Source organism: Rhinopithecus bieti, unplaced genomic scaffold (genome assembly GCF_001698545.2).
Source record: "Rhinopithecus bieti isolate Rb0 unplaced genomic scaffold, ASM169854v2 scaffold_15834, whole genome shotgun sequence".
In the NCBI taxonomy this organism is placed as follows: domain Eukaryota; kingdom Metazoa; phylum Chordata; class Mammalia; order Primates; family Cercopithecidae; genus Rhinopithecus; species Rhinopithecus bieti.
The window spans coordinates 4,416,948-4,431,748 of NW_016808980.1; the positions used below are offsets into that span (position 1 = coordinate 4,416,948).

Below are 14,801 nucleotides of genomic sequence, written 5' to 3' on the forward strand. Positions count from 1 at the left end.
GATGTTTAAGAGGAATCTTTCAAATATTTGGAAAACATGGGAAGTATCATTTTAATGTATAATCAACACACTTTAAAATATTCAAATATGAACTAGGACAGGTCAGACTGCATCTTAATCAACTCTAAATAGGAGAAAAATTCAAGAAATTCTGGCCGCCATTCTCTTCCGCATGAAGGAAGAAAGAGACGTCCATGCAAAGAGCAACATAGATGTAGAATCCTTTAACTGCGATTCTTCCATTCATGAGCCCTGAGTGGCCTTGATTAAGCTACCTAGCCTCTCCGATCTTCAGGTCTCATCTGTCTCACCCATGCTCAAATGTCTTAAAGCGAGTTAATGGCTGTGAATGTACATCATTTCCATGAGGACGGGGCTTTGCAGTCACACCCAAGTAGCTCTGCTGGGAAAACTTGAACAAATCGCTGAATACCCTCTGAGCCATAGTTTCTGCATCTGTAAAATGAGCCAGTTATACATACTTTGTAGGGTAGGTCTGAAGAGCAGAGATAATTAGCTGAAAGTAGCCATGAGGCTGGAGACCTAGAAGTCTCTCCACCAATGGTGGCTACTGCCCATTGAAATCCGTGGAGAGCTAGGTCTGGTGTGTACCAAGGGCATTCGCGGATTGGATGGGGGAACCAAGGCACCATCAACACTGAAGAAAGGTTTGGAGAGAGGGAACGCATCCCTGGGAATCTTCTCTCTAGAGTTTAAATACAGTGGCCAGCCATCGTAGTTTTCCCAGGACTGAGCCATTTCCCACGACAAGGGACTAAAACCAGGATAAGTCACCCTACGTTTGAACAAATCTCCTCTTCACCCCAAGAATTGGACAGGGCCATTGTTCACTGAAGCCCCAGGTTCCTTGAGAACCTTCTCCATCTTCCATTTTGAGCTCTGTTTGCTGACTAGTCATGCTTCTCTGTAGCACATTCTAGCATATTCTGGAAACTCTCAAGAAACAAAAGTTGTTACCAGACAATGCTCTCCCTCCACACACGGCTCCACCTTAACTCCACGGACACTAGTGAGAGAGCCACTGGTGGCTACCCCCTTCCCAACTGTGTCTCTATTGGGTGAGTCCTGGGGGCAGGGAAGGAGTGGGCACCGAGGGAACAGGCAAGAAAAGGAAAGGGTGAGTCCCCCAGTGCCAGTACTGCAGTGTGCTGGGAATCACCAGGAAGGGATTGAGAGAGACCCACACATGTGGGAGAGGAGCTAGGGAAATCAATTTGGCAGGAGTTAATCACGAGAGCCCTATCAGCATTTCAAGGACAGGCTTGTGTTTTCCTGTTCATCCGTAAGTAAACACTGAAAGCTTCCTCAACTGTGCAAACCCGCTGAGTCTTTCCTCCATGGACATTCCAGCCCGGGAAGTTTCTAGGGTATGTCAAATTGTCCACAAGCCCTGTAACCTTTGGTGAATAAATCACAAACCTCCCAGGGTGGTCTGCTTGGACAGCTAGGACTTTCCTACCAAAGTCTTCATGCATCCCAAGTGGCCAACCAGCTGGAGCATCTTTAAATTAAGAGTTTTATTTTGCAACTTGGCCCCCCAGCCCAACCCCTGGCTCCTTTTTCTGTTCTAAATCACTGTCCCTTGCTCCTCCGGATTGAATGAATTGCCTGTAACGAATATGTCTGCTGGTAGGCCTNGCGCCCGGCCTATTTTATTTTTTAAAATTTTTTTGAGACAGAGTCTTGCTCTGTCACCCAGGCTGGAGTGCAGTGGTACAATCTCGGCTCACTGCAAGCTCCATCGCCTCCCAGGTTCACATCATTCTCCTGCCTCAGCCTCCCAAGTAGCTGGGACCACAGGTGCCCGCCACCATGCCCAGCTAGTTGTTTTGTTTTGTTTTGTTTTGTATTTTAGTAGAGACTGGGTTTCACTGTGTTAGCCAGGATGGTCTCAATCTCCTGACTTCGTTATCTGCCCGCCTCAGCCTCCCAAAGTGCTGGTATTACAGGCGTGAGCCACCTCGCCAGGCCTCGTATTTTATTTTGAAATGGAGTCTCCCTTTGTCACCCAGGCTGGAATGTAGCAATGTGATCTCAGCTCACTGCAACCTCCACCTCCCAAGTTCAAGCAATTTTCATGCCTCAGCCTCCCGAGTAGCTGGGATTACAGGCATGTGCCACCTTGCCTGGCTAATTTTGTATGTTCAATAGAGGCAGGGTTTCGCAGTGTTGTCCAGGCTGGTCTCGAACTCCTGACCTCAAATGATCAGCCAGCCTCAGCCTCCCAAAGTGCTGGGATTACAGGTGTGAGCCATCACGCCCGGCCTTTTCATTACAACCCTTGAAATGTGCAAACATTCTCTCCACTCGAGGGCTGTGCAGAAACAAATTGCAAGCCGAATTTGACCTACCCAAACCACATTCTAAAGAAAAGGATCAGCAGGTACAAAGCTCCTGAGGCAGGCATGAGTTGAGTGTGTTGAGTTGGGCAGAAAGAAGGCCTGCATAGGTGGGGCTTAGCTGGTAAGACAGAGGAGTAGATGAGGTTGGAGGGGCGAGCAGGAATTTAGATTTTATTTCACATTTAATGAAAATATAAAGGAAGATTTTAAGCAGGGAATGTGTGAGTGTGTGTACGTGTGTGTGAAGGAGACAGTTATGGGCCCATACTCACCACAGTACATTTCCCTGCAGCTGCTGCTAATCTCCTTCCATGCCAGTTCCAGGAAGAAAAGGAAAAGCAAACCCCATGTCAAAAGAATGCTGTGTCTGTTTCTTTGGACTTCTCTCTTCTGCACTTTCCCCTCCTCTTCCCATATTCATTTTCTTTTCCTTTAAATAGGCCACTCGAAGCTGCACTGTCTAATTTTCATAGGTGATCGACTGCTGAGCGGGGCTTAGGTAGACAGAGGGAAGGTGCTGATAAGCCAGTGCATGGATTCTATTAGGGAAATGTGGTGGTAATTAATGAATCCTGCCAGTAATTGGGAAGGTGTGAGTCCCCGTAATATCGTAATGATAGTCATCCGTCTGCGAACCCCCCATCACTCTGAGCGATCCCTCATCGCTCTGTGATCTCAGCCTCTTAGCCATGCAAATCTCCCTGACAGGACGCTACGTCTCTGTCTCCCTAATTGGGGAGTATAGAGTTGTTTATGGATATTGTCGGCATTTAGGCCTCAGTTGGAGGTTGTTCAAAAGCGTTAGCAAACTTGCCTTAACAACATTGTCAAATATGTATTCCCCATTTCGATACCTGTTTTGAAGCCAGCAGAGGTTTGTGAGGAAATTAATGGATGCATTGTGTGCACTGGAGCTCTGGGCATGATTGTTATTAAACCGTTTTGAGGTAAAACCAATTTGCAGTAATTTCTCATCCCGCTTAAGATCAAACTTCAGTCTGTGTGCAGGAACTGGATGCTTTTTTAATAGCATGTCCTCGTTTCTAGAGAGAACATTGAGTATGTTAATGCCATCCCAAGACACAACCATTTGCAAAATTACAGTTTTGCATTGAGACTGGTTTCTAAACATCCATCACCATTTAATTCCAAAGAAGCGTCCTTACTGGAAGCACTTGCCACATTTTCTTGCCAATATTTTTTTTCTGCATACAAGTGGTCACCCTCTTGTCTTCCCCAAACTGCTGTGATCAATTGCTTGAAACGCCATGAAATTAATATATTTTAAAGCCCTTATAACTCTGATAAGTGAGCTTAATGTTTCTGCCATGATGTTTAAGAGGAATCTTTCAAATATTTGGAAAACATGGGAAGTATCATTTTAATGTATAATCAACACACTTTAAAATATTCAAATATGAACTAGGACAGGTCAGACTGCATCTTAATCAACTCTAAATAGGAGAAAATTCAAGAAATTCTGGCCGCCATTCTCTTCCGCATGAAGGAAGAAAGAGACGTCCATGCAAAGAGCAACATAGATGTAGAATCCTTTAACTGCGATTCTTCCATTCATGAGCCCTGAGTGGCCTTGATTAAGCTACCTAGCCTCTCCGATCTTCAGGTCTCATCTGTCTCACCCATGCTCAAATGTCTTAAAGCGAGTTAATGGCTGTGAATGTACATCATTTCCATGAGGACGGGGCTTTGCAGTCACACCCAAGTAGCTCTGCTGGGAAAACTTGAACAAATCGCTGAATACCCTCTGAGCCATAGTTTCTGCATCTGTAAAATGAGCCAGTTATACATACTTTGTAGGGTAGGTCTGAAGAGCAGAGATAATTAGCTGAAAGTAGCCATGAGGCTGGAGACCTAGAAGTCTCTCCACCAATGGTGGCTACTGCCCATTGAAATCCGTGGAGAGCTAGGTCTGGTGTGTACCAAGGGCATTCGCGGATTGGATGGGGAACCAAGGCACCATCAACACTGAAGAAAGGTTTGGAGAGAGGGAACGCATCCCTGGGAATCTTCTCTCTAGAGTTTAAATACAGTGGCCAGCCATCGTAGTTTTCCCAGGACTGAGCCATTTCCCACGACAAGGGACTAAAACCAGGATAAGTCACCCTACGTTTGAACAAATCTCCTCTTCACCCCAAGAATTGGACAGGGCCATTGTTCACTGAAGCCCCAGGTTCCTTGAGAACCTTCTCCATCTTCCATTTTGAGCTCTGTTTGCTGACTAGTCATGCTTCTCTGTAGCACATTCTAGCATATTCTGGAAACTCTCAAGAAACAAAAGTTGTTACCAGACAATGCTCTCCCTCCACACACGGCTCCACCTTAACTCCACGGACACTAGTGAGAGAGCCACTGGTGGCTACCCCTTCCCAACTGTGTCTCTATTGGGTGAGTCCTGGGGCAGGGAAGGAGTGGGCACCGAGGGAACAGGCAAGAAAAGGAAAGGGTGAGTCCCCAGTGCCAGTACTGCAGTGTGCTGGGAATCACCAGGAAGGGATTGAGAGAGACCCACACATGTGGGAGAGGAGCTAGGGAAATCAATTTGGCAGGAGTTAATCACGAGAGCCCTATCAGCATTTCAAGGACAGGCTTGTGTTTTCCTGTTCATCCGTAAGTAAACACTGAAAGCTTCCTCAACTGTGCAAACCCGCTGAGTCTTTCCTCCATGGACATTCCAGCCCGGGAAGTTTCTAGGGTATGTCAAATTGTCCACAAGCCCTGTAACCTTTGGTGAATAAATCACAAACCTCCCAGGGTGGTCTGCTTGGACAGCTAGGACTTTCCTACCAAAGTCTTCATGCATCCCAAGTGGCCAACCAGCTGGAGCATCTTTAAATTAAGAGTTTTATTTTGCAACTTGGCCCCCCAGCCCAACCCCTGGCTCCTTTTTCTGTTCTAAATCACTGTCCCTTGCTCCTCCGGATTGAATGAATTGCCTGTAACGAATATGTCTGCTGGTAGGCCTCTGTCGTGAGCATCGAGGTGGATGTGGTTCAGTAACCTGATGCCTCTAACCTGAATAAAACACATGCCAGGACCTCCCATCCTTGAATGTGAATGCGCTGGCATTTCACATTATAAAAAAATAAAGGCAGGAGGGATGAGAGGGAGAAACTTGAAGTGTAAGGAACTTTTCTGAATGCAGCAGCTACCAATCCTGGATGCAAACTGCTGTGCAGAATAATTGTCAAATGCTTGCATAAACACATAAATAAGATACATTTATTTTCATTATTCATATTTCGTGCGCTTTCCTTCCACTTATTTATGCTTTAAACAACAGTTACAGTAAATATAACGATAAAAAAAATGCCTACAGTGGACAGGAAGATGATCAAGAAGTCCTGATATACAGCAATCCATGTTGCTTCTTTACAATCACTAACGAATCTTAACTGGAGCCATGTTCCGTTCCCATGTGAGTGATAAGCAATGATTTATTATGAAGTGTCATGAAACCGGAATGCCATACAGTGAGCCATGAGCTAGTGGAAAATGTTTTCCCTGTTTCCCAATCTCATTACTCAAAGATGCAGTGTCCCTTTACCAAGCCTAATTTAACTGACTTTTTGGAGCACTCTACTCATTGGCAATGTAAAGCGGTCAATTCGAAGATGTCCAGGAAAGCCTGGTACCCAATGCCACAGCACTGGTCCAGCTGGTGTCCGAGCTGGCCGACAACACTGGAACTGTGCAAACTGGCCAGTCTCCAGAAGTACAATCCCAAGAATCATCTCAGCTCTCTGCCAAAGCAGCAAAGATGCTAATGCACTCAGGAAATGAAACCCACCAGGGGAGAGGGAACCCAAAGAGCAACTTTGATAGCTTTGTACCTTGTGTTAGCCATATGTCATGCCATTGTCCTACTTGGAACATGTGCCTTGATCATGTAAGATATATCCAATGGCATGAGGGAGCCAGCTACGCCTAGAGGAAGACCACAGGCCTCAGAGGCAAGCCAAACCTGGTTTGGTCCCGGCTCCCACTTACCTCCACAACTGCTAAGGTAGATTGCACCAACAACCCCAGTACTTTACCCACTCTGCATTCATGCCCTTGACCATGTCACTGTGTAGTGTCCTCTCCTTTGGATTCTAGGCTCAGCTATGTGACTTGCTTTGTCCAAGCAGATGTGATGCAGGCAGTGGCTTGAAAAGAGATTGAACCTCTGCCATTGTTATTAGAACATACCCAGACTAGCCTGCTGGAGGATGAAAGAGACGTCCCTCCAGCTGTCCCATCCTTGAAACAGGAAGTTAATAGGAGGTCAGCTTTTTCACTCTTCTCTACTTTCTCCTTCTTTTTTACACCTCTTTTTCCTTGGATGGGTGTTGGTGGAAAGAAGGACATGAATTCATAAATTATCATATTGATGAAATGCTACTGCAATCCTCTCTTGTCAGTGGATGCCCTGGTACGGCAGGCATCCAGGGACTGACTCTCTAGTAGGGGTACAAATGGGGTCTACAGAAGTTCCAGCTCCTAACATGGAAGATGAGTTCCATTCAGGAAGACTTCTAACTTCTTTTTTTTTTTTTTTTTTTTTTTTTTGAGACGAGTCTGCTCTGCCACCCAGGCTGGAGTGCAGTGGCCGGATCTCAGCTCATGAAAGCTCCGCCTCCCGGGTCACACCATTCCCTGCCTCAGCCCTCCCAGTAGCTGGACTACAGGCGCCGCCTCGTCACCCGGCTGAGTTTTTTTTGTATTTTTAAGTAGAGACGGGGTTTCACCGTATTAGCCAGGATGGTCTCGATCTCCTGACCTCGTGATCCGCCCGTCTCGGCCTCCCAAAGTGCTGGGATTACAGGCTTGAGCCACCGCGCCTGGCCCTAACTTCTAACCTAAACAGCTGCCCACTCATGGTTCACCCTTCACGCTCTTGCCCCTAAGGGTCTTCCTCCCTTCTAGGGCTGGACCCCATAACCAACAAGACAGCTCTTGACCTAGTGGAAACGTACACATTTTTTTTCTTGCCACAGCGTGGAGCATGTAGGAAGCTCAACTGCTTTCCCTTTTTCACTCCATCACCTTCCTCCAATAGCCGTTGCTCCTTCTCAATAGTCACAGAATATAGATCAGAGTCTGCTACATAAGCATAACCCAACAGGAAATTAGATGCCAATCTCCTCTTCTTGCTGGAACCCAATCACTTCAAGTGTTTTTGGTATGACCACTCACCAGACTTTAGTGTGCCCCCTCCACAAATTCCTCCAGTCTTTTCCTAAACAGGCTGGTGCAAGAAGGAGAAACAGTGATCAGTGGCCTGTTCTTCTGACACTTAATAAATCACATGGAAATGTGTCTGACTGCTCCCCTTTCCCTTTTTTACACCTTTTATTTTGAAATACTTTTAGACTACAAAGATAATTGCAAAAATCGCAGCTTATGCATACCCTTAACCCAACTTTCCCTAATGTCTTGTCTAAGCATGGTACAATTATGAGAAGCAGGAAATTAACATTGGCTCAATACTAGTCACCAAACTACAGATCTTATCTGAATTTTATCCAGATGTCCTTATGCTGTTTCAGGACCAATTTGGGCTCCCACATTGCATTTAGTTCTTGCGCATCCTTTGCCTTCCATCTGTGACTATCCCTCAATCATTCCATGTCTTTTATGAACTTGACACTTCTGATAAACACTGGTTGTTGATTTTGTGAAATGCCTCCCACTTTGGGTTTATCTGGTGTCCTCTCATGATTGGATTGATGCTATGGATTTGTGGCAAGTTTACCAGTGATGTACTCTCTCCTCAGTGCCTCATGTTGTTACTTAAACACCAGGGGTTCTATCTGTGTCCTGTTGCTCACTGCAAATTAAAGCCAAACCACCAAGAGAAATGAGTATTGCCAATTAAAGCCAAACCACCAAGACAATGGCTACTGCTAGGGAAGAAGACTTTAATCAGGTGCTGTAGCTGAGGAAAGGGGAGATCAGTCTCAAATCCATCTCCCTGATTGAGTAAAATTAGGGGTTTGTATAGCAGAGAAGAATTATGTGTAGGAGAATAGGAGTTAAGGAGGGGTAAGGAAGAGGAGTTGGTCAACAGGAAGCAGGTAGTCACTTAGACAATCATGATGAATGAGGTGTCTGGTGTCTCATTGTCCAGGCGCAGTGATCTGGTAAGTTTCAGTTCCTGGATACTATCAGGGAGGCCTGAGGGTTGGTTTCCTGAGAAAAGAACTCGGGTAAGACAAGTGTAACTTTCTCAAGTGTTAAGACTGGGAGCGTCAATTTCTATGTTTACTCAAAAGAAACCATAAACATCAGTTCTATGAGACAATTGGGCTGGTTTCAATATCAGGAGTTTCTTGATGTTGATTTGTCTTATTGCTGGTGATGTGAACTTTGATCACGCGGTTAAGGTGGTGTCTGACAGCTTCTGTTAAATAGGAGGCATACAGCTCCTTTAGTCTTCAACTTTGTGTCATTCACCAAAATATCATGAAACAAGAAGGTTTCACTCAGTATCCTGTTATCCTAGCTGTGTGATTTGGGGCATATAATTTGATCTTTCTCTGGACCACACATTTCGCTTCTGGAAAAGGACACTAAAAATAACCATCTTTCAAGATATCTGTAAAGATTAGTCATCATCCAGGCAAGATGAAAGATGGCCTGGTAGACCCTCAAAAAATGGATACAAAGAACATCTTGAGTAATTTGCACACATTATCACCAACCCTCACAAAAAAAAGATACATATCATCATCGCCTATTTTTGGAAAAGAAACCTGGAACTTGAGGCTATGTGACTCCCCCAGTCATGTCCCTCCCCTCTATCAGAGTCTCTAAAGACTCATCACCCCCCAACACTTTACTGTGGTCCTCCCCAAATCACTCCAGATTGCCCTGTTAATATTAGTAACCACTCCTAACCCCTGGAAGGCATGATCAACATGTGGTCACTGGAGTCAGAGAGCCCTAGGTTCAAACCCTAGTTGGGATATTTTGTGCCTGTTCTTTAGATTCTCTTCTTTCCAAAGTTTCTAACTCATTGGGTTGTTGTGATAATTAAATAAGTAAATAAAAGTTTTCAGCATAGTGAATAGCAAGTAGTAAGCATGCAATAATTATATATGAAATGGGTGGTAATTACCGTTTACTCATTCAACAAATATTTATGAGGCACCCACTGTGTGTCAGGCACTGTTGAAGGCTGTCAATAGTGACCGATCAAGGCAAGAAATGTCCCTGTCCTCATTGAGTTTATGTTACAGAGCATAAGATAGACAAATAAGGAAACAAGTAAATAGTATACTACCACATCTCTTAAGAAATGTGTTGGTTAAACAAACTCACCGACTATTCCCCAAACAAGTCTGTATCCTTATGCCTGGCTGTTCTTTCCACACAGAGTACTACCTGCTCCATCTTCACATATTAAAATCCTACCCCCTTCTTCAAGGCTTAGCTCAGCCTCCATCAGTTAATTATTCATTTCTTGATTCTTTAATTAGACTACTATCTTATGGGTCTGCTTCCACCACCACTAAGAGTGTCCCAATGCTATTATTTATGTACACATTAATCACCACCCCCATGAGCCACCAGAGCAGCCTTTACTTCCCTTTGGCAACACTAATCTATTTTTTGTTATGTGGTTTGCATTCTACTTTCTTCACCAGATTTTAAGTTTGTTCTCTAAGGGCAGAGACCACATCTACCTAATACACTTACTGGGTGGGACCCTCTTAATGGGCCTAGGGCTTGCTATAAATAGGTGCTCATATGTTTATTGATTGAACAAGTATATCAATGAATGAACATATCTTAACCCTTTTCCTGAATTGTGATTCATAGAAGGCACTGGCTATGCCTTACTCATTTAATATTTGTTAAATGAACTGAGGCATAGTAGTATTGGACATATTTGCCCCACTAATTATTTCGCTCCACTAATTATTCTCTTTTGATGTCCCCATATCCCCCTTCTTTAAAATACATCCTTCCATTCTTAGATAGTTTTTTTTGCTACATTGCAAGAATTATGTGATGGTAAAAGAAAGAATACGTGTAAAGCATTTTGGTTGCTTTGGCAATGAGGTGCTCCAGAAATCTCAGGGATCACTTTTTGTTGCCAGTATATTATCCCCAACTTTTCTTGAACTCATGCAGGATCCACAAGAATGAGCCATTTGCCTTTATTCTATTATTGTTGATGATTTAATAAGGCATTATTACTAATTTTACTGTAAAGAAGACTCTAAAGACCATTATTTTTTTGAGGCAGGCCCTTGCTCTGTCACCCAGGCTCCAGGCTGAAGTGCAGTGGAACAAACATGGCTCACTTCAGAATCCACCTCCTGGGAGCAAGCAGTCTTCTTGCCTCAGCCTCCTGAGTAGCTGGGATGACAGGCATGTGCCACCACACCTGGCTTTTTTTTTTTTTTTATACAGACAAGGTTTCAACATGTTGCCCAGGCCGGTTTTGAAATCCTGTGCTCAAGCAATTCTCCTGCCTTGGCCTCTCAAAGTGCTGGGATTACAGTCATGAGCCACCACTACTGGCCCACATTTTTGTTTCTAGTACCTATGCAGGCTGCCAGGAAAAGAAAAACAAAAAGTGCCAAGTAGTGGCTTTAAGGGTTTATTTATTATTTCCTCCTTACGGTGTCCACTTTTCTCTCCTTAATACTACTCTTCACTCTCAGAAGCCCAGAGGGGAAAAAAAAAAGACCATGAATTTTCCTTTCCCAGATTAAAGTACACACTTTGGAAAACAGATTGGAAAACTTTTCTGAAAAAAGTTGACTGAAACTCCAAACCAACATGCCATATTGTTTATGTTGCTCATGAAAATTGTTAAAAAGCTGTTCTAGATAAAGAACAATCTCAAGTTTTTATACAGCATACACATAGTACAAGGGGCCCCCTATGATTCTTCTTTACGATGAAATGTAATTTTTTCAGTTTCTGGTTTGTAACTCTCTCGATCTCAAAGTTGACTGATTAAAACACCTAGTTATGCCACAGAGAATAAAGCACTCGTATTTTTATAAATTATATGTACCAAACTATTTTGGAAATCATATCTATTGGAGACACAATATGCTGGACTAAAGCAACAATTATTTTATTCTCAATGTCTGTGATAACCTCAATGACTTAGAATGATTTGGTATATTTTGCCTCTATGCCTTAACCACACTGGCTTTCTTTTAGCTCTTGAACAAGTCAAACTGCTTCCTGCCTTAGGATCAGATATTTTGGGACTTCTCTTAAGAATTCTATTTCCTTAATTCTTTATCCAGGTAACTTAGTTTTATCCAACTCTTCAGATCCTGGCATAAAAACTCTTCTGGCCGGGCGCGGTGGCTCAAGCCTGTAATCCCAGCACTTTGGGAGGCCAAGAAGGGCGGATCACGAGGTCAGCAGATCGAGACCATCCTGGCTAACACGGTGAAACCCCGTCTCTACTGAAAAAAAAATACAAAAAACTAGCCGGGCGACGTGGCGGGCGCCTGTAGTCCCACCTACTTGGGAGGCTGAGGCAGGAGAATGGCGTAAACACGGGAGGCGGAGCTTGCAGTAAGCTGAGATCCGGCCACTGCACTCCAGCCTGGGCGACAGAGTGAGACTCCGTCTCAAAAAAAAAAAAAAACTCTTCTTATAGAAGCCTGTCATGACACTCTCTCTCTTCTCCAAGATACACCCAGCACACATGTGGACTAGATTAGAACCTCCTGTTATTCTTTTTCATACTTTTCTCTATCATGCTTCCCTCCATTACAATATCTCTATTGTGTGTGTGAATGCCTGCCCCAAGTCAGTTTCCTCACTAAACTATAAGCTCTGTAAAGCTGAGGATCTTTCCAATTTTGATCACCACTTAGTACAGTAGGAACACAGTAAAGATTCAATTGGCATTTGCGGAATGAATGAATGAATGAATGGATTGTTTTGCTAGTAGCGTCTGGGGGAACCTAGGTGAGAAGAGCCTGGAAAGCAGGTCAAATCCAAGGCTAGATAGACTTAGTGTTACTCAAGAAAGGGTAGTCTGAAAATAAAGATTCAAATTATAGTCAAGAATATTCAAGACATAGGCAAAACAAAAGTGCTGTCATCAAGTGTGAAGAACAATGGGTAGTCAACAACCCCAGACGACTAATGAAGGGACAGGAGCAGCTTCAGCTGCAGTTCATGCAATGGGTCAAGGCAAGTGGTTCAGGGCTGAATTGTGCCCAGTGTAAGGGGCTTAGAGAACCTACTTTATGTGGCCCAGGGGCCAGACTTAGAGTTGAAGGGAGAATTTGAGGCCTAACATCATCTCTTATTAGCTACAAGAACTAGAGCAGGCCAGGCACGGTGGCTTACACCTGTAATCCCAGCATTCTGGGAGGCTGAGGCAGGTGAATCACTTGAGGTTAGGAGTTTGAGACCAGCCTAGCCAACATGGTGAAACCCCATCTGTACTAAAAATACTAAAATTAGCCGGGCTTGGTAGTGTGAGCCTGTAATCCCAGTTACTTGGGAGGCTGAGGCAGCAGAATTGCTTCAACCTGGGAGGCAGAGGTTGCAGCGAGCCAAGATTGTGCCACTGTACTCCAGCCTGAGTGGCGGAGCGAGACTCTGTCTCAAAAAAAAAGAACTAGAGCAAATCACTTTATCTCTCTGAGCCCATTGACTTCACATGGCAAAATGGGGATATATATCAACACGTACCTCTACAACAAGATTGCATAGTATAAAACAATATTGTGTGTGTGAAGGTGGTACACATCAAGTTTCTTCCAAGTTCTACTCAGTTCTTCTAAGAAGCTTCTACTCAGACATGAGTTTGCCTGTTGTTTGTGTTTTTCTCAAGGAATATTTAGTGTTGTATTGCTGTTAGATTTCTGCCTTATATATCCTCCATTGATTAGAAGCTTCTTGAAGGGAAGAAGCATGTCTTATTCACCGTAATTCTATTGAACCTCTGGGAGCACACAGGTTGAGTCGGGGGATAAAATGCCAGGCCTTCAGGGGTTCGCTGCATGAATGAGGACCATGGGATTATGAATCAGCTACAAGGCTCCATGTGATCTCTCCATAAGGATCCACTCCTTGGAAGCTATGACTTTATTCATCTGTATACCACAAAACAGACACTTGATAAATACTGAATGAACTGATGAATGAATGAATGAATGAATTTGCCTTTGGTTAGGCATAGCAATAAAGAAAATGAAATGTAACTTCGTCTTCTAGACTTTGAATACCTCTGCCAACAACTAAATATCTTCCAGGGAGGGCAGATGGCAGCCTGTACAATGAACAATTTAATCTTTAGAAAATGGAACAACTTTGCCAGCAAACTCCATTTTTCTCTAGGAACACATTGTCAATAACATGTGCTCTCAAATATGTGGTGAAATTGATGACTGGGCCCTGATTTATGGAAACAACAACAAATTAAATGATTACCTTTATCTTTCCTAGCTTGGGGTCCTGCAGACCAGGCATGATTTTTTTTTTTTTTTTTCCATGTGTTCTAATAATAGAGGAGGTTTAATTAAAATGCTCCATTGTGTGATTGTGTGTGGAGTGGAAGGAAAGCAAAATGTCCAGGATACCTTAATTTAAAACCAGAAAGGGAAAAGCCACTTATGTGATAATGAAGATTAACGTAGAGAGCCGTTGGCTCTCCCTTCTCACATAAAATCAGATATTGGGGAAATCCTTCATACAAACATTTCTGTGACCACTCATTTAGCCTCTTATAGGAAACCTTCTTGATTTTGGACAAACTTGAGGCTTTAGATTTGCTTGAAAATAGGCCAGCGTAGGGGAGGGATGCCCAGAGGAATGGAATTCTCCAAACAGTAATCAGGCTATATGTTTGAGAGTATTCCTGGGAATTACAGACTGGTTTGGAAGAAGTTACCACCCTAAGACCTCTTCTTCTAGAATGGTGGCTCTGAACTCCTACTTGGGTCAAGAGCTTTTTTGAAAATATCATGAGAGCTACAGATTCTCTCTCCAGGAAAATCAAGTCTACATATAACTTCATATACACACATGCACCAAAATGCTAAATTTTGCTTACAATGTCATCTCTTGTCTTTGCCATAAACTTGAACAACTTGAGTGACAATTGCTACTGAAAATTCCAGGCTTCACCAACCTTTCTGTGATGCTCATCCAAGATATAGAACTACTAGACTTGGCCGGGCGCGGTGGCTCAAGCCTGTAATCCCAGCACTTTGGGAGGCCAAGACGGGCGGATCACGAGGTCAGGAGATCGAGACCATCCTGGCTAACACGGTGAAACCCCGTCTCTACTAAAAAAATACAAAAATCTAGCCGGGCGAGATGGCGGGCGCCTGTAGTCCCAGCTACTCCGGAGGCTGAGGCAGGAGAATGGCGTAAACCCAGGAGGCGGAGCTTGCAGTGAGCTGAGATCCGGCCACTGCACTCCAGCCTGGGTGACAGAGC

The 14,801-nt window shown here is 43.9% G+C and overlaps 1 protein-coding gene across 1 annotated transcript in view; it reads left to right on the forward strand.

Annotated features, from left to right (window-relative positions):
• TSHZ2 (teashirt zinc finger homeobox 2) overlaps nucleotides 1-14,801 on the forward strand; it is a 527,445-nt gene that overhangs the window by 480,837 nt on the left and 31,807 nt on the right.